This window comes from Falco cherrug, chromosome 3 (assembly GCF_023634085.1).
Source record: "Falco cherrug isolate bFalChe1 chromosome 3, bFalChe1.pri, whole genome shotgun sequence".
In the NCBI taxonomy this organism is placed as follows: Eukaryota; Metazoa; Chordata; class Aves; order Falconiformes; family Falconidae; genus Falco; species Falco cherrug.
The window spans coordinates 2,799,621-2,820,102 of NC_073699.1; positions in this window are offsets into that span (position 1 = coordinate 2,799,621).

A 20,482-nucleotide genomic window follows, 5' to 3' on the forward strand; every position below is an offset into this window, starting at 1 on the left:
GTTAAACTTGGAATCTACTTATAGTTTTCAAACAAAACAAGAAAACTGTCAGAAAAAAAATTAGGCCAATAGTGACTAAAGGTGAGAAGTCTCATTTCTACCTCGCAACTGAGATGTCAGGTCTCAGTCCAAGGTGCTTTAAAAATAGCTGTGATGATAAATGACTAAAATATGTGTCTATAAAAGAAAGACTCACAGAAGCACAAGTACCTGGTATTAAGACACAGCAGATTCTCAGAAAGCTGATTTTTCAGGAAATACTGAGAAAGCTCCCTGTTTAAAAGGCAATTATGCAAAGAATGCATGTTTGTACAAAGGAGCTTGGCCTCTGAAAGATGCACCTAATTGAGCCAAAGGCAGGAATAAGGCATGAGAAGCAAGGTGTTCCTCACATGAGCACATTGAAATGGATGCTGATAGCACACAGCAATCATGTTTGTTTATCATTTGTTCTTTTAACCTTGGAAACTCAGTAAAGAATGGAGGGCATGATGTATTATTCCTGCAGTTTGCCACTATTCTGCTTGAAAAGAGCAGAAAAAAAGCATCAGGTAACTATTAATTCCACATTTTTCCTGTGTTGCTTTCCAAACAGAAAGTTCATTGCCATGACACTGAATCCCTTTATTTATTCAAATACCGCTTACAAAGCAGTTAAGGTTAACTTCTTCACTTTGTGACTGTGTGAACACTGAAAAAGCCACCTCTACAAAGAGCTGCAGGTCCCATAACCTGCTCTATGCTGCCTTCTCAACTGACACACTTCAGCTGTCTGAAAAACAGGCTCTTTCACTCAGGAAAAAGCAATGAAAATATTTAAAAAAAAACATAATCAGATTTTCCCAAGGCAGATTTTAAGCTTTTGATGAAAACTTGAAAATGTTTTGCATCTGAAATGTCACTTTGGTGCATTTCTGGTTTATCCAGGAATCACAACTTAAAAAGAAGAAAGGGGACCTGAGACACAGAAAGCATGAGTCAATGTCACAGCCAACCAGCTATGTGTCATCTGAAGGTGAAAACCCAAAATAATTTGAGTCTGAGCTTCCATAGGAGACACTTTCATGAACATTTCATTATTTCATTAAACGTTCATGTTTTTCCTTTGAAACAGCCTCAGCAGAATTTTTTAATTTTTTTTGACTCACATGGGTTGAATTGTTGACCAGAGAAGCTATAGATGTAAACAGTCATCAACTGTGGGTCAGCTTGTCTTTTCACAGTGGAACTGGCCATTTAGATGTGAAGTGTATTTCCTTCCACTAGTCCTCTAAATCATTCAATTCATTATTTTTAAGTAGAACTTAATTTTCTCTTTCTTTTGCTGCACCATATTAGAAGCTATTGATCTAAAACCTCGCTATTTTTCTTACCTTTTTCTTTTCTAGTTTTGATAGATCCCAAATACCAAAGGGATACCAGCTTAGTTCTGAAAATAGTGTTTATTAGGGTGTAATTCCACTGACATTAATTTGGCTGTAAATTACCTTAAGAACTTTTTATTCCCCAGTGCTTGTTTCTACCAAGAGGCAACACTGTCTCTTCACCTGTACTGAGAAAAAAAGTACTGGTGGTGTTGTGGAGTAAAGCAAAACATTATTTTTTTTTAAAAGCAAAGTAAAAAAATCCATGAAATTCTGAAGTGGTTTTATCATTAAGCTAGCCTGCACCAGCACTCTAGTTTAAGACCAGTCCAACATTTGTCAGTACAAATGAGACAGAGAGTATTGAACTGCAGTGGGTACTGCAAAGAAGCAAAGAGGATGAAGACGACAAACTTCTTAAACTGATTTGGCTAACAGAGCCAGTGTATGTGAACCCTGGATTTGAAGGGAGTTGTTTTCTTCTCATACTCGGTACTCTGCAAAAGTGCAGGACTTGCCCTGAACAGTGGCAGAATGAGAGTGATGGGAGAAGGAACCAAGCTGACATTGTATGCTTTTCTTTGCTCGGTCACAGCCTCTCTGTCCCAGAACCAGGAGGTTCTGTGTATGGCTGGATTTTTTGGCCAAAGATCTGCTTCTGACTCAGGCTCCCAGGGCGTAGTTGGTGCTGTTCCTTGGAAAGCAAGAGCAAACAGAACAGTAGGCATTTCAGCTCTGGGGTGTAAAGAAGTGAGACTAACGAGTCAGAGAGAGCCAATCACACTGTAGATGTAATCCTGCTTTGAATAATAAAGGCAAAAGCAACATCTACTTCCTAAAATTGTTTCTCATGAGGTTTAAGTCTTTAGGCATAGGTACTGTCTTGCTGTATGCTGTATGTTGCATTACTACTCAGGATGGTGCGGCATGCATGTTTGGTTTGATCAGCAATACACAATATAAACCAAATTAATGCACCAGCTCTCACTTTTAAAATGCATCCAGATGCAGAGCTTTGGGAAGGAGAATGTTGAGTTTCCTTACACAGTGCCAAACAGGCAAACCAACAGCTGAGTTCCTGTATAGATGTACCAACCCACTAGATATCACACCTTAGCATCGAGGTAGCATGTAGGTTTGGAATGTAGAATCGTTCTTCTGCCATCAAGACATGAAATGCAAAGTGCTAATTGCAGCGAAAGGGACCAGCTTCCCTTACTTGGAGATGTCACTCTTCACTTAAGAGTGAAGATGATTTAGGATAGATACATAATGTGTACATGGCTAGAGTCAAATGAAATTAGTTACAGCTCAAGTGCTTAGAAATAAGGCAATTTTACTTGATGAGATCACACCACAACGGAGCATCTCTGCAAGCCATTTTTTTCAGATGTTTGCAGAATGATGCTACTTCTTAGTCTTGTTCCTTCTGTATGGTTTTGTGGCGAACTATCTTTCTAATCAGCATTTATGAAATGCTACAGTTCTAAGTCCCAAGCAACTTAATTTCCTACAGAATATCTACACTGAAGTGAAGATTGCTCTTTTTGTATAAAAACTTACACAGGCATTATCATGTTATCAGCAAGAGCTCAAAGAAATCAGCAGGACAGAGTTTTGAATGCAAGGTAGAGAACATTAGTATATAGCTCACAAACACTTAGGGATTGAAAAGAATCTCTGCCTTAATTGCTTGGAAATAAATTTCCAATTAATTAAGAAAGAAAGAAGATGAGCCAGATAAGGATTCTCAATTTATAATCCTGAAAACTGAAATTAAATCTTAGTCATTAAACTCATGTAATGTCTCTGCACCTAATTATGATTTCCCTAGAATTCCTCTTAAATTTATATCTCACATTATCTGAACTTAATGGCCCTCTTATAATTGGAGAAGATGTAAACTTAGCCTTAGCCTCATGCATTGGACAAATCCTCAGTGAGGAAACTACTAGGCCATGTGCAATGTGAGTAACAGAGCAAAACTGTGCTGAATAGGAAGGGAGAGACTGTAAACATCTGGAAGACCACTGAAACCACAGGTGGATATTCTCTTTTACCTCTTTTCAGATTACTGTTATTCATGATGTCTACTAATACCTTAAGAATGTTTTACAAAAGGGAAAACCAAACCAACCACAACTTTCGGCTAAAACTATTTTATTATTAAAAGGATGTAAGTTTTTCCCTCTAACAAGAATCTTGCCTTAATACTTTTCTCTAACCTTCCCTGACCAGTTAGTGCAAGTAAGTATATAATTACTGAAAAGTGACCTAGAAGGAACTCATGTAGGCAGCATGCCTGATGTTCTCAGGTGTGCAAAGCTCACGTGCACAAGCATCAAATCTTTACCACCTGACCAGCAAAGCTTTTAGATAACCCAAATTCCTATTTTATAGGAGGAAGCAAGCAGCACATGATTTCATCTCCCATCTGCAAAGTACACTTGGAACTCCATTTCTTCTCCAGCTCCTCAACATACCTTGTAGGCATTTCATAAATGCCAGCCCATTAACATTTCATTTAATTCTTAAACTAATTCTTAAAAATTTATGTGTAATATCCTTCTGGTTGTATCTGCTTAATAATAGATTCCACAGCAAACCTGGGAAACTTGTGTTAGGGCTGTAGTAGCCCATTAAAAATTACCCCTGTGAATTAAGCAACTTCAGGTCTCTATTAATGCCTTGTGTGTGTGTGCAGGGGGGTGGTCGGGCTCCCTGAAAAGGGGGAAGGGGCAAGGGAAGGAGAGGAAAAACTGCAATATCTAAAAGCAACAAGAAATGCAAACTGAAATCACAAAAGCTTTTGTTTAGCTACTGAGAGATTCTAGCAGGATTTGTATGATACAGCTGCCTGTAGGATAAATTATCCTAGAGAGACAACTGTTTCAGGCAAAAAGGAAAACGGCAGCAAGATAACCACAATGAAAAAAATATGCACCACAAAAATTACAGGAAAGTAGAACCTAAGCAAAGATTTGCAAAGGAGCAAAGTAAAGCAAGAGCCTAGTTCCTGTTTTGTTCTGATGGTGATTTATTGTCCCTGTGGTGGGACATGAAGATCCTTATCAGAGAGGGAAGTAAGAGATAGAAGATCCCCACATTATGATCTCCACAAAATCCAGTGAAAATGCAGTCTATATACTTATAGGAACAACCCCAGGAAGACCTCAGTCAAAATGAGGGGTCAGGAATCAGTGTCTCCAGGGCACTCTACTGCTGGTGGAGGTATCCTAATGCCATTTGCTTTGAGTTCAGCTTCTTGGAACATGCTTGAATGGGTCACCTAATGTGTTCCGGACAGATCCCATCCCAGGTCTCATAATGCTTCTTTGCTAGCTATGAGAATATCCAATATGCCCTGGTATATCTGACATCAAATTAGAGCAAGAAAACTAGAAAACCCAAAAGAAAGCACTCCACTACTCGCTTTTCTTTTTGAGAAAGGAATGAAAGAAAAGGCACATCACAAATGTCCATCATATAAAATATATTGATGGAATAAACCACAGTGGACCATCATTTTGTCAGTGGTGGTAAGGTCATATGGAGTTCTCAATGAGAGCAGTTTGTCCTTTCCATATTTTTGAGTCTAAAGTCTTTGCCGCTTGTCCATTTCACCTGGCTGCTGATTACAGCTAAAGAAAGAATTGGTATTAGAGGTGTACTGCAGGTGAGGAGCATAGAAATGGAAATGTAATTTCTGTCTCAACTCAGTGGGAAGATGTCAAGCCATTTTAGTACATACTCTGGATCCTGGCTATGCTTCTCAGCTGAGGAGCAGTGTTTTATGCTTGACAATAGCAGATGTTGCAAAAGGATTTGGGAGGCCTCTAATAATTTTTTTTATCTGTTGAGAGAAGAATTTCATTAACCAGTGTCATTAACATGGTTTATACAATTCCATGCCCTTGCCTACCTCCAGACAAAGCTGTGTCTGCGTTACCACTTCTACTTTTACTACTTAGAAAGGCTTAAAGGTGGCCTTTCTGTGAGTTCCTCATGAGTATTCTCACAAGTAGCAGATTTGACACTGTACTTTTTTTCCCAACTATAGCCAATAAATCCAGGATAGGTTTTTTCAGTGTTCAGTAGATTGTAATATGTTTGATGGAAGATGGAAATTATATCCCTCTGGGTGAAGCATGGGCTTGGAGGGACATTAGTTGCTTATGATTTTCTTGCACAAATTAGGAAGAAGATTCATGAGACTAGCAAATTTGAGATGGAGAGCTTTGTAAGATGTCAAGAACTTCTTAGTAAATCAGTGGGCAGAGCTTAAAGAAACGCAGTGATGGATGGTCTCAGACTGTCTGAAAAGCCTTTGCAGATGTGTGTGATCTATTTAACAGAGCAGGATCCCTCTGTAGTGCTCAATTCAATAAGCTGCAGTTAGGGTTCCTTATAGACTTGAAAGTCTTTCTTTGCAGCTATCAAAGTCTGTCCATGTCTATTTCATGAACACCATGCTCAGCGAAGAAAATAGGATGAGAAGATATATTAAAAGCAAATGTTACTGTGCAGTGTTAAATACTCACCAAAATCTTTATTCCTACCCAAAACTGTACCACAGTCTCTGGTTAGAGTCTTTGTCCTGGTTTGAGCAAGTTTGGGAATTTGTTTACATTCATGCATTTTCATAGTCAAACAGAGGCATCTTTTGTGTTTGGGGAGCCGACGAGTTTTGTCAGATGCCTGGCCTGAGTCTTTAGCTTTCTGTAGATCTTCTGAGGAGTGTAGAGGGATTGCATTCCTAGTAAAGGTGCTGTAGTGTAACTCTCAACATTAGACAGGATGAATTAGGGTCACGGTGAATTTGGTAGATCTCACAGCAAGACTTTCTTTTGACTCAGTTGCCTGCCAGAAAGGCTTCTGATGAACACAGATGTCAGAGCTTCCCAGACTGTTATCAGTGAAGATCGATTCTTCTCTCAAATGTGTCTCTTTAAACACAAACATTCTTTGAGTGTCTTAAGATCAGCTTAGCTACTGTAAGCACAGGTACCATAAGCTGTATTTCTCATCCTTTTTTCTCATTTTTTAAATTCCTGTAGCATACCAGAATATTTATCATAAAGCAGTTGTAAGCTGTTTACTTCTAGATGTGGATTTCTGCAGTTTCTGGCTGCATTTTGATTTGGAATCCATTTCTAATTACATGCTTGCTGAGGAATTTCTTGATGAGTAATTTCTTTCTGTTTTGTTCAATATAACACTGCATATTTAAATATTGGGAAGCAGGAGATAGCTGTCTGTGGTTTAACTACAATCAAGAAAAAACCCTCGGCAAAAAAAGTGACTGTTTTCTGCCTTTTTTATTTTTTCAGCTGGTGGGGTCCAGAGATCTGCTTTTGTAACTGGGAAACCTAGAGCATTGTTCTTGTGATACTGTGACCTAGCTGGGCAGGGAAAAGAGGGGAAAAAAAAAGGGGTAGATCTGAACACATTGTGCAGAACATGTGAAAGTCAGATGCAACACAAAAATAATCTGTTTCTAATGCACAGTGCAAATCTCTCAAGTGAGTTCACAGAGAGACGGCTTGCAGTGCTAACAGGATCCACTGACACACAGTGTTTTTTGCACATAGACTGACTCTCTGTGGTGAAGGAAGCCTGATAAAATGCCTAAAAAATTCAGAACTCCCACTATAAAAGTACTGGAACATGTAACAGAGGTCAGAGCTTTGTCTTTTTAAGACTTCTGTGATTTTTAGCCCAAACTGATATCTGCATCTACCTTAAAAACACAACCTGTTTTCTCCTCAACTTACCTCTTCCTTCCCCATAAAGGGCCAGAGGAAAAGTTCATTCCCTTTCCTTTTCCAAAACATCACAAGGGAGCATCCCAAGCAGGCTACATGTGAACAATGGCAGACAAGCAGTAACTCAGTAGGTCCTGAAGTCTGCCTGCAATAACCAGTTGAATCCCTAAATCTGTACCAATATGAATGTCACATATAGGGGAAGGGGCGGCTGTGCTTTGGCTGGCTGGGGTTTTTTTGGTTTGTTGGTGTTTGTTTTTTTCAGTGGCAGCATGTTTGTGACTCATGAATTTTGTTTGTTAGAATTGCTTTCATAATTTAACCTTGCCAAAAGTGGCTGCACCTCTTAGTAGTTTTTCATTATAAAAAATCCTATGTGTCACTCCTAGATAGTCTCAAGCCAATAATAAGAAACTCATTATTGCATATTCTTTTTTGTCAAATGGAAGAAAAAATACCCAGTGTGCTATAATAATAATGGCAATAATAAAAGATACTGGTGATACTTAGAGTCAGCTGAATAAGCCTGTTACCTGCACTATTTTGTTTGGGAAATTTTCATACCCCATCTCGATGACACTGTTGGAGTATAATGTATTCTGCATACCAGATGACACATTACTTTTAACTTTTGTGTACAATTTAGGCTAATAACATCTCACGGCTTTTGAATTGGAAGTTGTTCTTTGATAAACTGACAGTGATGAGCACTACTGCAAGGTATTATTTTTGGAACAATGGAGAGAGAGTTGGAAATTCTACTATTAGTGACAAATTTTCAGTGACAATCATAGTATATAGCCAGTGCTGAAATCAATAGGACAATTCTAAAAATAATACTCTACTCCATGTGTGAAAATAATATGACCCATCATTAACACCTTCAGGCAAATAAGTGATGATTCAGGGTACTTAACAGAAGTTAATTTGTCTCTTAGGCTTTTGAAAATGGGGACACGAATTGTAATTACAAGAGTGGGAAATTTTCTTGAGCACATGGGAGACTTGAGATTAAAATTGCTTGTTGGAGTATTTTATACTGTACTGTTGTACTTAAGATGTACTTTGAAGTTACATCAAGGGCATCCAGAGTGTGCAGATAAGCAGCATCTGTCATGTCCTAATATCAAAAAATGATCACAGAAATATGCCATTACTTAGAACAGATGTTTTAATGTTACCATTATACACTTAGAATTAGAGCCACCAAAATTATTAAATGTCAATAATGAATGCCACTGAGATCATGAACCTCAGCATAAGACTGAAATACAAATAAATACTCTCATACTGTATTAACAACTTTCTAGACATTCTCTCACAGTTAATCAGAGTGTGGGCCAGTTAACACCTTCCCTTCTTCTACTACAAATGAAGTCCAGTATCCAAAAAGAAAGAATGACAGCTCCAAACATTTTGACGTATCAGTTCTTTCCAGCTGGCTTCCTTGCCTCAGAATATTTTATGGAGGGTCTCAAGAGGTGTTAAGTAACCAAGAGAGGCAAAAAGCTTGGCAGACATGCATATACCAATTCAAAAAGAAGATTGTGTTCTTTTCTCTTTTTTTTTTCTTTTTAACATTATGTTTCTATGAGAAGAACTATCAGACTTTCTGAGCTCTGCAGGGAAAGTTCTTTAGCCTGACAAGAAAGGATAGATTTGTGAACAACCAATAAATTGAATCTAGGACATTTTGGTGTCATATATATCCAGTTCTTCACACCTTCTAACAAAAGGCAAGGTTCCAGGTCAATATTTTGACTAGATAAATTTCTTCATGTTCCTTCCACCAGTCTCTAAAGAGGGAACATCCTTGTCAGGAGGTGTCACCATACATTTAGGATGTCTTCCAGTAGCACTCCATTTCACGCATGCTTTTAAATTTTGCTGTATAGATCTCAAACACTACAGATATCCTGTCAATACTTCTGAATGAGTTCCTCTATTTCAGCTCCTCCGTTTCCTACCCATAAATTACATCTCAGATTATCCTGTTTCTCTCCTACAAGAGGTTGCACAGAAAGTGTATCAAGCCATTAGGTAATTTCCCAGGTACGTTAATCATCTAACCAGGGTGTAAAAATGGGCTCACAAGTGCCAGTATTCAAAGCTGGGTGGTGTGCTTGGAGGTGTCCCAGTGCTCTTGAGGAAGGTCAAATAATATACAATAATTTAAATGAGAATGCTTTTCACTAAACAATTATTCTCCATAATGTTCCATAACATGAACACAGAAATAGATACACTGGTTCCAAAGACGATATTTTAAATCAGAATGTCAGGAGACATACCAATCTCTCCAGAAAATGCAAGTGAAGTCCCTTTAGATTTATCCTTCAAACACTAGTATTTATAAGAAATAGAATTGGAATCAAACTCAGCTAGGTTTTTAGGCTCTCTTCAGAGTCAGGAGAAGAAATCTTTAAATTAAAGCTTTGCATTAAATTCAGAGTATGAAACTTCTGGTGATCGCAGTGGTGGGACATTCAAAATCTGTAGACAAATTCTTAGATTCTAAAACTGAAGTCACGTTCCTCCTCTGGGATTTGAACTGCCCCAGCCTAACATCAGCAGACATCACTCCCCCTGCACGGCATGTCTGCAGGTGACTTCTTTCACTCTCGTTGTGTCAGTCCCAGCGAGTGTTAAGCAGGCAAGCGGGCATGCAACATGCACTGGGTGTGCAACCAGCTGCGTCCAAGGCACTCCCTCCCCAGCAGTGGCAGAATGCACTTCCTAAGGAAGATTCTTTGGAGTGTGATGCAGGTAGGAACCCAAAGCCTCCTCTTTTCTGATTCCCTCTCTGGGTGGAAAAAAACCTTCAGATTGCCTGTGTCACTGCATACACGGAAAATTTCCCACTGTCTGTGGTTAAAATAAGATGGGATTTAATTGCAGGTCTCTGTCTGAAGGCATGAGACCTGGCAGCTCTGTACATCGGAAGGCAAATTTATCAATAACCTGGCATGTCTCTGAAGTTCTTCTCCTCTGGCCAGAATTCTTTCCAATATAAGACCCAGCACAAGTTTAGCACAAAGAAACAGCCATTCACTTCTTTGCCTTCAGGCATATTACAGCTTCTCTTTTTTTTTTTTTTAAGGCCTCATCCATCAAAACACAGACAATCCTAGACGTGACTATCTTGGCAAGTCTATCTGATCATTACAAAACAGGAGTAGGAGATGATGACAGCTGTGTTTTCAGAGAGAAGGATAGGAATTTTAGCTCTCATTTGATTCTTCACTTTCAAAGGCGATTGCAAATGGTAGGAAGATTGCAACATCTTCATTCCCAGAACAGTATCAATTCCATAAAGCCTCAAATTTCACAGAATGTTTTTGAATCCAGATATCATTCCTATTCACTATACAAAGGATATTAATGCTGGGATTAAACTACAGAATGACATCAGCCAAATTAATTTTCTCCCCTTCCATCTCCTGTATCTTGTCTGTAGTATGAATGGAAATTAATTTCCTATGGAGGGGGAATAGTTGTAAGAAATATTGAAGCAATTAATTACTGTTGATTTTATTCTTCTTGTTCAAGACATTTTTATTTTCTTAGCACTTAATTGAAGCAAAGTTTTTAACTAATGGGATAGGAAGAAACTGAAGTGATATTGTGTACAATTGTATTACACTCCCCTTCTTCCTGCACATCATCTGGAGTGTTTGTTTACATTTTGAAAAGGAATTTCATAAAGTTAAAACTTCTAGATAATAATATATAAATCCTTGAGAAATAGGTGCTGATTGTACTCGGACACCATTGAAAGACAGAGTATGCTGTAAACACCAAATGCACATTAAAAACATAATAAATGGTTGAAATCTGTGGTTGACTTTTAAAAAGTAGTCAATTGACATTACATCTTGAAAGGGTCCTCACGCACTTTCCTTTGTCACCATTGCATATTGAAATTAAAATGCAAGATTTAAATACATGCTTCACAGAGCTGTCAGCACATCCAAATAAACTCAATTTATCTCATTTTCTTTTACAGCTGATTTCTTGTTTTATCATGTGACCATCAGAAGTACAGTGTACATACACGTGCTTGTATTTGTATATGTCTGGATTCTTCATGCTGGAAAGAACAGCAACATCTCAGTTCTTATCCAAGCATTATAAAACGCTGTCATCAAGCAGCTCTCCACAGCTTGTGGTATTACAGCCCTTGGTTTAATAGCTGACTGATCCTTCATGCCCAGAGAAGCAGAAATCTGTAGTCAAACTTGTCCAAACGTGTGGATCAGCATAAACTCTAAGCATCCTCACTTCGTAGGACAGCATGTAAAGTTTATAAAGAGATACAGATAGGATCTGGATCCTCTATAGAGAGGATACGCAAACCCTTCTCTCAGTTCTTTTCCCCCAGCAAAACAGACTTCCAGTTCAGAGCAGTTACTTAATAGTTAACTGTAAGCTCTACAGCTTTATATTTTGAGGACTATAAACCCTGGCCCTGGAGAAACCTCTGCGGGAAGTATAACAAGACCAGCCCTCATCTGTACGTAGCTACAGAGGTCTGAAACCCAGAACTGGGGGTATTAACATCTTGCGGTCCCATGTTAATCACCTATGAACCCACAGAACTCCCCAGCACTGCTAGGGTGAGGCTGTCTGTGATAACTGCTCAGTGCTGTGAACAACCAAGTTTCTGGGCAACTCATACTTTCTGAGTTGCTTTCCAATCTTTCTCATCCCTGATTTTCCTAGCAGAATTTTCTTAGCATTTCTGTTGCCAGATATAGGTTGTAGAAAGATGCAGATTATTGCAAACTATCCTTTGCAGTTAAATTACTATTAATACTCACGGCTTGGAGAAAGAAAGCTCGATACCAGCTGAGTAAAGCCACATTTTCAAAAAGTTTCATACATTTTTAGACACCCTGCACAAGATGCTGAAGTCCCCGAACTGCATTTAGAACTAGCACCACTTATGCATGATTGACATGTGAAAAACAGTCATGCAATGACAGGCACCAAAAATCAGAAGTTAGCTTCAAATCATCTACTCAGTAAGACCAACTTTAAGATCAGATAAGAAGTGCTTAGAAAAGTTAAAATGCAAGACTACCACCAGTGCTCATTGACATGCTTAATGCAACAGAGAGTGCTATTTCCAGTGGTGGTGTTTCCCTTTCAGACAAGAATTACTGACAGAGACATTCCAGTCTGACAGACAGCATTTAATTAAAAACTATGAAGCTCTGCAGAAGTCAAAGGCAGACTGGGTGTTTATGCAAATAACAAAAATATACTGAGTTAATTCTAACAACAGCAGCGGCATATTTCAATACTGGAAAGGAGCAAAAAGAATACCCAGTAAACAGGTAATGATTTAGATGAAACTTCACTGGTTGGTTTATATACGATCTTATTTCCTTATCTAAATCATCTATAGAAATTGACACTGCTTATATAGGTATCTAATATTTTATCCACATTATGTGCAACTCTTGTGATCATTTTCTGCCTATGTTGTTTCAAGTCCCAGTTCCTCTTTGAATTTGGGATATAAAGTTCAAAATTAATTCCAATTTAAATTTCAAAGTGTCAGTTAAATTTTTTATTAAAGTCCTCATTTTTGAAGAGTTTTAAGATACAGTTTTCTCACCATCTTCACCATCTTCTCAGATCTCTCTACTTGCATTGTTGTTAAAATGTCTCTTGTCCTGATCTTGTCATACTTAGGGCTTGATCTCATTACCTGAGGATAAGGGATCTACTGCTGCAGTATCTAAGCCACATGAGACTGACAGGTCTGACACAGGACCTCTGGAGAGACGCGGGTGCTCTTGGAGCATGAGTCTTTTAGTATGACACTTGACTACCCTGCTTAGGCAATCAAATTCCACTCTTCTTTGTGTAAGCAGGGCAGAATAAATAACCTTCCACATGCACGGAAGTTTCAATTCTGAGTTCTTCATTTTGGTTAAACCATGAGGGGTAGAGCTTCTGCCTGGGCACTGCTGGTGAGACATCAGCAAAAGCAAGTCACCATTACTATTACTTAGTGCTGATCATCTGATTCATTAAAAAGGAGCAAATTTTGCTGTTGAAAGCTCCTTTTCTCTGCACCTGTACTGTGATTTACCAGATATGAAGTTGTACAGGAGCCGAACCACTTATACCAGAACACATAAATGACGCTACCGCTGCAAATACCTCATTAAGCCATACTTGTATTCTGACAAAAAACAGCTTTTGCAAAATCACATACACAAGCCACTCTGTCAGGATCATGGATAATCCTAGGAATATGCAATAACCACAGGCAGGAATTTGCTTTATAATTTGCCAACACACCCTCGGGAATTCTAGCTATGCCACACAAGGACTCTACTTCAAGAAGGGTCACCAAGGCATTTCTGACACTGCACACAATCCTGCTTGCCTCTTTGAATTTAAAAATAAAAGAGCTAAAAGAAATAAACAAGGTTCAAAGATATACCTCCATACAGGAATTTTCCTGAAATGTTCTCTTACCCTGGCTCCCACCAGAGCTTGCTTACTGTCATTTTGGGTATTTAAATGAAGTAGCAACAACATATCAAATATATAGATATCGGGGACTTTGTGTTTGCTGAGGAAATGCCTGTAAACGGCCTGAATTTTCAGTCCCAAAAAGATGTCCCTGCCACTTCAGCGAAAGAGGATCAGCAGTCCAAGGACATGTCACTAATGCTGCCTAGTTGTTTGTTTGATGCTGCTGTTACAAACATACATTCAACCCTGTCTTATTGGCAATTATTTTTTATTTTCAAGGGAAGCTTTTGTTTAATTTCCTTATTTGGTACATATGGAAGAGCTGCCTAAAGCACTGGGCAGGAACTTTTGACATTTCTATAAAAACCTAAATGCAATCAATAGTTAGATATTGAGGTCAGAAAAGTAGCTACTGAGAAAGCTCAGTTAGTTACTGTAGTTTACAGAATGAAACTACTTTTCATTTAAATCCACAGACTTATGATAGATGCTTGTGAAGGGCTACAGGGATGGCATTATGACAAAATAAAAATAAATTGTCAGTATAAATCCAGGGAGACATTGTCACAATACCAGCTTGAAACAAAATTACACCAATGCAAATTTTATAAGAAACAACTTTAAGATGTCAAGACAGTGGTAAATTGATGTCAGTTCAGGTCTGCAGAGAGACTGTTATGATTAAAAAAGAAAAACCTAAATAAACTCAAAAACATTCCCAAAGTGATAGCTATAATAAGAAGTTCTAATTTTGTCAGTTGAAGTAGAAGTTAGTTATAGCAACTCAAACAGAAAGATACCATGATTATGATGTCAACAAAAAGCTCCCCCCAAAAAACCACCCAAAACACCAAACCCTACAACAACACACCAAAGGGAAATACTGATACAAGTGTTATATACACTTGATAAAGGTTAAATTGTATGTACATATAGATTCTGACATTTCTGCAGTTTAGATTGATTCTATATTTATACACATAATCTCTGATGCTAGTTCAGTTAACTGATAAGATATCTGGAAGCTTCTTCATACCATACAAACCTCCTGTAGCTTTTTACTCATGCAGAATGCAACAGAATTTAAGATGAATTGAACAGATCAAATAGACCACAGGAGCAGAGCCTGACTCTTCCAAAGCCTCTCATTATGAGGCTTTGCTGAATCTTCTTGTCATCGATTCACATGTCTTGCAGTTCAGTATCCTGCTAAATCTGAGCCTAGCCCCACTAAGTGACCAAGGAAGGTCAGAAACTCAAATGGATCCATTTTGAAAGTCTGACGGGGTTTTCTAGGAGTGTTTTGAAGCATCATTTTTGAGCAGTGGGATGTTGGGGGCAGTTGTGAGAACACTTAATGCCTGGTGTCTCCTGAAGTCATTTACATTCAGGCAAAAGTGGGTGGAAATTCTGCCATGTGAAAACGACATTTGCAAATGTGTAGATGACTGCACAGCACTTGAAGCAGTCAGCAGCCAGGGCCCCTGCTCAGTATTGTGATTCTGCCATGTGCAGCATTAACCTTTACCATGTTCTGCTTTTCTTGCATGCAACAGCAGATCCTTGTCAGGGGGTGGTTACGTAAGACAGTACATATGCTTCCAGGCACCCAGTCCTGGATCAAAAATACATGGCATGTAACACTGAACTGATCTATACTCATTCCCCATTCTAAATTGATTTGAAACACTTTAGGGTGTACATCTGCCTCTGAAGACTTTTTGGCACAAATCCTGCATTATTTGCCTTGGATATGTTTAAAGAGAAACTATTATGCGATTGGGACCAAGGTAGATCAGGCTCATACTGCCTGGAGATCTGATAAAACATGTACTCTATTTATCACCAACGTCAGCTTAGTTGAAATTCAGTATTTTCCGCAATCCACCTTGGGATGTACATTTAGTTGTACAAACCTAAAGAATAAAAACAACCACAAGGCATTAACAATAATTACACCTTTGAAATCATTAATTCCTGAGTTTGTGTTCAGAAGCTGATGGAAAATAATCTCAGGGCCACATTTCAACACCTTCCCTACTGGAGCCTATCTGAAGTGAAACCATTGACGTCAGTGGAATGATTCCAGATTTATAGCTGCCAAGTTATGCACATCTCCGTATGTGTCATCTCATGCTAGTTATTTAATGCATTAATTTGCATACCATAAGCAATTTGCATAGAACAAAAATTTGCATAGAACAGCATTAAGCCACACCAACATGCCTGAAGAAGCGAGGTAGGTAAAACATCTGGAAGTTGGGGTGAAGGTGTTAGTGACTGTGCGCAGGTGGGAGACGAGGGTCTGCAGCTGATCTGGGTGCTGATGGTTTGAATACGTGAATACATCTGAGAGATACTGTGCCTTTCACCTGCTATCTCTGTGCATACAAGTTGTGCCTAAACTGCCACTGTAGCAGCCTCCTGCATTCCCTACCAGGGACACTGCTAGTGGGAATGCGGAATATAGGTTGACACAGTAGGGAGAGAGGACTAAGGAAGTAGGAGGGATGCTGGTCACATTTTCTGGTGTCTATGAGAACATCACTTGGTGGCTAACAGTTGCAGTGCCAAATTAAATTTGGAGCCAGATGAGAGCAGGCTGGTAAATATGTGTGTGAAAGATATCATGAAAAAAACATGGACTTGCTAAGCCCACAGATGTAGTCTGGAGTAAATGGAATGAGAATTTAGTTAAGATTGACATGAATCATTGCCATAAAGAAAGCTCTCTTTAGGAAGCCCTGGGATCATCAACAAAATCCTAGCTAATCTGCTCACAACACACAAATCAGATACTGATCCCTTACAAGAGCTGACCACATTTTAAAAATCACAAATCCAGTCTTGATGAACTACAAGAATTTTACTTGGAAAGCTCACCCAGAAATTCATTTTGTATCATTCATGTCCTTGGTCTTCCAGGACAAAAGTAATGCTTTCTTACTGAGAAATCTTTCTGAGATTAATTGCTGACTAGCACTTTCCACACATACACATCTACTCAGCACTGGGGTCTTTGAAGGGCAAACTGGGCAAAAGTGCAAACCTTCGGGTTGTCTGGTTCCCCGGGTACCCAATACATTTTTTAACACGGAAGTCCTGCTTCTCTGCAGATCTGAAGTGCTGGCTCTTAGCAACTTGTCTCCTCCAGTGCTTCATCAGATCCATCAAGGTGGATGATATCCTTCTTTCTGAATGTCCTCAGTGTCTTTGAGGACACTCATAAAAGATGCAGGAATAAAGGCTGCAGCCATGCTATTTTCAACCCCCAGTTCAGGTAGTTCAGCCATTGTAAGAAGCAGAACAGTAGCCCTGAATGCATGCTTCAACCTTGACAGATTCAACCCCAGCCATCTTCTCCCCAAGTTTTGGTGCCGATTTCTTTGCTGGCACCCAGGAAAGATTTATTTTCCAGACATCCTAATGCTTGCACTTAATCAGGATGTAGAGATGCTGCCTACTTCAGGGACTTGATAAGCAGATAATTTCTGTTAGGAAAGGTGGGGTGCCTGCAGGACAACCCCCACCAAAAATAAAACCTCACCCAAGGGAGTTAGCTTAGCGATACTGTAGGATCCTGGCTTACCTTTCCCAAAACAAACCTATATATTTTGTATGAAGGAAAAGATTGTGTATGTCCTTAAACTCCACCTTCCTTGGGGCCAAAAGTGTGTTTCTCACTCATATTAGCTAGCAGAAATTAATTCACTTGCACTGAAACTTAGGCAGGTAACAGTGTTCTTTGCAGTTTTAACAAAAGTTGAGTGTTGGTTTACAAGAAGCCTAAGTGGCAGAGGTGCAGTCACAGCTGTATGGTTGCAAGTCCCCTGCTCAGGTCAGAGCTGTCTGCCACTGATTTAGTGGGTTGAACTAAATTCAGTAGGCTCCAGGTTTTAACTAGACTTACTAGTTTTTATTAGCAACATTTACTGCCTTATCTTAATTTCTTTTTTTTTTTTTTTGGCCTACTTTTAGATAATCTGCATTTGTTTGAAAAAAACCAAAACCTCACACTATTTTTCTTGCTGAAGGCAGGGTCTTTCAGGGGAAACCCATTCCAGCAATGGTTAAAGAAGAAAATCCAGTTCTTATGAACTGTGCCCTGGCTCCTGCAGCAATATGGGGTTATTTATTATTAGTAGTCACTATGAATAAACAGACGTTATTTAGTTTTATAAACAAAAGTGAAGCTCAGCTGCGGCTTTCTTTAACTGTCATTAGTGAGTTACTAGGATGACAGACAGATTTCAAACGGTCAGCTCTGTTTCTCTCACTGAAATCTAGATCAGTTAGTCAGCTTTTTAGTGACAATCATTCCTAAGCAAACAAACAAACCTCAAAAAAAAAGCAGAAAGCCTACACACATTTTTTGCATGAAACCCTATATTTAAATCTAAATGGGCTGCAGCTTCTGCTCTTTCTCTATTGTTCTCCTTCTCTGTGTTTGTCTCCATCTATCATGTGCTGTCCCATTTATTAAAGTTCTTTTCTTATGAAAATATTTTCTAATCACAGAATAGCTCCTTCTACCTTAGCAAGTTAAACAAAAGATACTCACAATACTTCAGGTAGCATAATGGCAATGGTTCTCATAAACCTCTCCCTTTTCGTTTTGGTCACAGTTCTGCTTCAGGGCATCTGAAATACCATTTCAATACTTCCAAAGGTAAATAGAGTTCTGTCAATAAACTGAAAATTGCTGACCTTGTCTTGTTCATCAATTTAGGCTTTGAAAAAATTCTGCCTCCTGGGATCAGTGGTACTTTTTCATCTGAACTGAAAAATGCTAAGCCTACCATATTTAATGACAGGCCCGGGAGGGTTAATGAAAGAATATAAGTGGCATTTCACCTTGACTTGCAGCTGCCCTATAACATTGCCTAAGGGTTCAGCTAAGTGTTAGCTCCATCTGAGAAGTACAAGGCAGGAGTAAAGACCTATGGAGAATTCTTACAGGATATCCTCGTTTGCCCTGGTTGTTGCCCTGGTTGCCCTTTTGTTGGTGTGTGAAATCTGTAACCAATGAAGCCTCAGAGATTTTGTCTTCATCAGTTACAAAAGCTCTGGAAACACTGAAAAACTGAGCAAGAAAGGATGGACAGTCAAAGACTAAATGGTCTTCCAGCATATGCCTGGCCCCTACCAACATTTCAGATTTTGCTTTCTTTATTGATAGCTTCATTTTTATAAGCTGAACAGTGATGATTAGACTAGACTGCTAATTAGAAACTATCCTTTTACACAGAGGCTTGGATTAAAAGCTTTTGTGATTTCGTGGACTCTGGTTTGTGTGAATGTCAATTTGATCCTTTTAGTGTGTTTATGCTAAGTATCAATAGGCTCCTGGGATTCGTGGAAGTGCAGTGCTGAACCTCTCAGACGCCAAGCAACAGCTGGGGTGCTGCTTCCGTTTGAAAGGCTTTCTTCTCTCCTCACTAATGGAGGATCAAAAGCCATCCCTTCAATTAAAAACTAAAGAAAGAATCCCATTCTCTGGCATTTTATGTCTAATTAAGGATTTTACTGGGAAATGTACAGCAGTGCTCACTGATTAATTTATCAAACACAAAAATCCCCCTTTTCTCCACCAGTCCAATTAACTAGGCATTTTATATGGCTGGGAGATTGAAACACTGCTACTGCATGGAAACCAGAGACCCTTTGCATTTGAAATTGCATGGTAAAGAGACTGGAAAATTTCTCATCTAATATCGTGCATATTTAGGGCCTGATCCTGTGAATTATTGAAAATCCTGCTTAAAAATGTATGGTCTATTGAAGGTCCATTCTGGTATGATATTCAATACTCTGAACACACAGGAGCATCAGGGAAAATAAGAGGATGTTGAATGCCTTGGAAAATAGAGCATTTACTGTATAAAATGCCCAAAGGGAAGTATAGTTGCTGCTTAGAAGATCTTAAGCACTGTAGAGTTTAATTCACATGTAAGCTGCTGCATTCTTACCTTGTGCTGAGATCCTTCCACATTTCACAAGCTGGGATTGATCTCTCTTTCCACAAGCCACCTGTCAGAAGCAATGTGGGAATATATTATCAATCATTTGTCATTCCCTTCTAACACAGGGATCATGAATCGTTTGACAGCTCATGTCCCTTGACTATACATCAGTCAGGATTTTTATCATCTCACTTTTCCTCTGCTGAGAGCAGGTGTGTTAGCCACAGCACCCAGACCATTTCCCCTGTTGCATGACTGTCTCCCAGAAATGCACTAAGAAACCACTAAAAAACATAGGTAATATGTTTCAAATGCTCTTTATTTGTGTGTCCTCCCTCTCAGGGTGTTGTTTGGTCCAGTACTTTGTTTTGTGGTATATTCCTGGGGATTTGTGTTTGTGATTGGTGTGGTTTGGTTGTTTTTCTTCATTTGGTTCTGATATGCGATGGTTTTGTTGTTGTTGCTGACTATTTTTAATTATTTTGAAGAAATATGTTGGTGCACTTTTGTTATGGAAGGCCAGCTTAAGGGAACATGCTCAGTGTTTTAAATGGATGTGGACAGCTCCAGAGTGTGCTGATGCCGAATAGATACAGCTTTGACTAAAAAGGCAGTGGGGAACTGAACAGCTCTGATCACCTTGGAAATGCTAGGGCCACACACAGATGGATGGATGAAGTCATACCCAAACAGCTTGGAGTACAAGCATGAGCATGTTTACCTTCGGAGCACGCTCTTAAGGCAAACCTCCTCATTCTTTCCACTTTGTGCCCTTTGGGTTACATAGTGCACAGTTCTGTTCCTTCCAAATGAAGCTAAACTGGAAGGTGTGAGTCCCAGCCCGGAGGGCAATTGCAGGAATGTTGGCCCCGACCTGCCTCACCTGGTGCCTCTC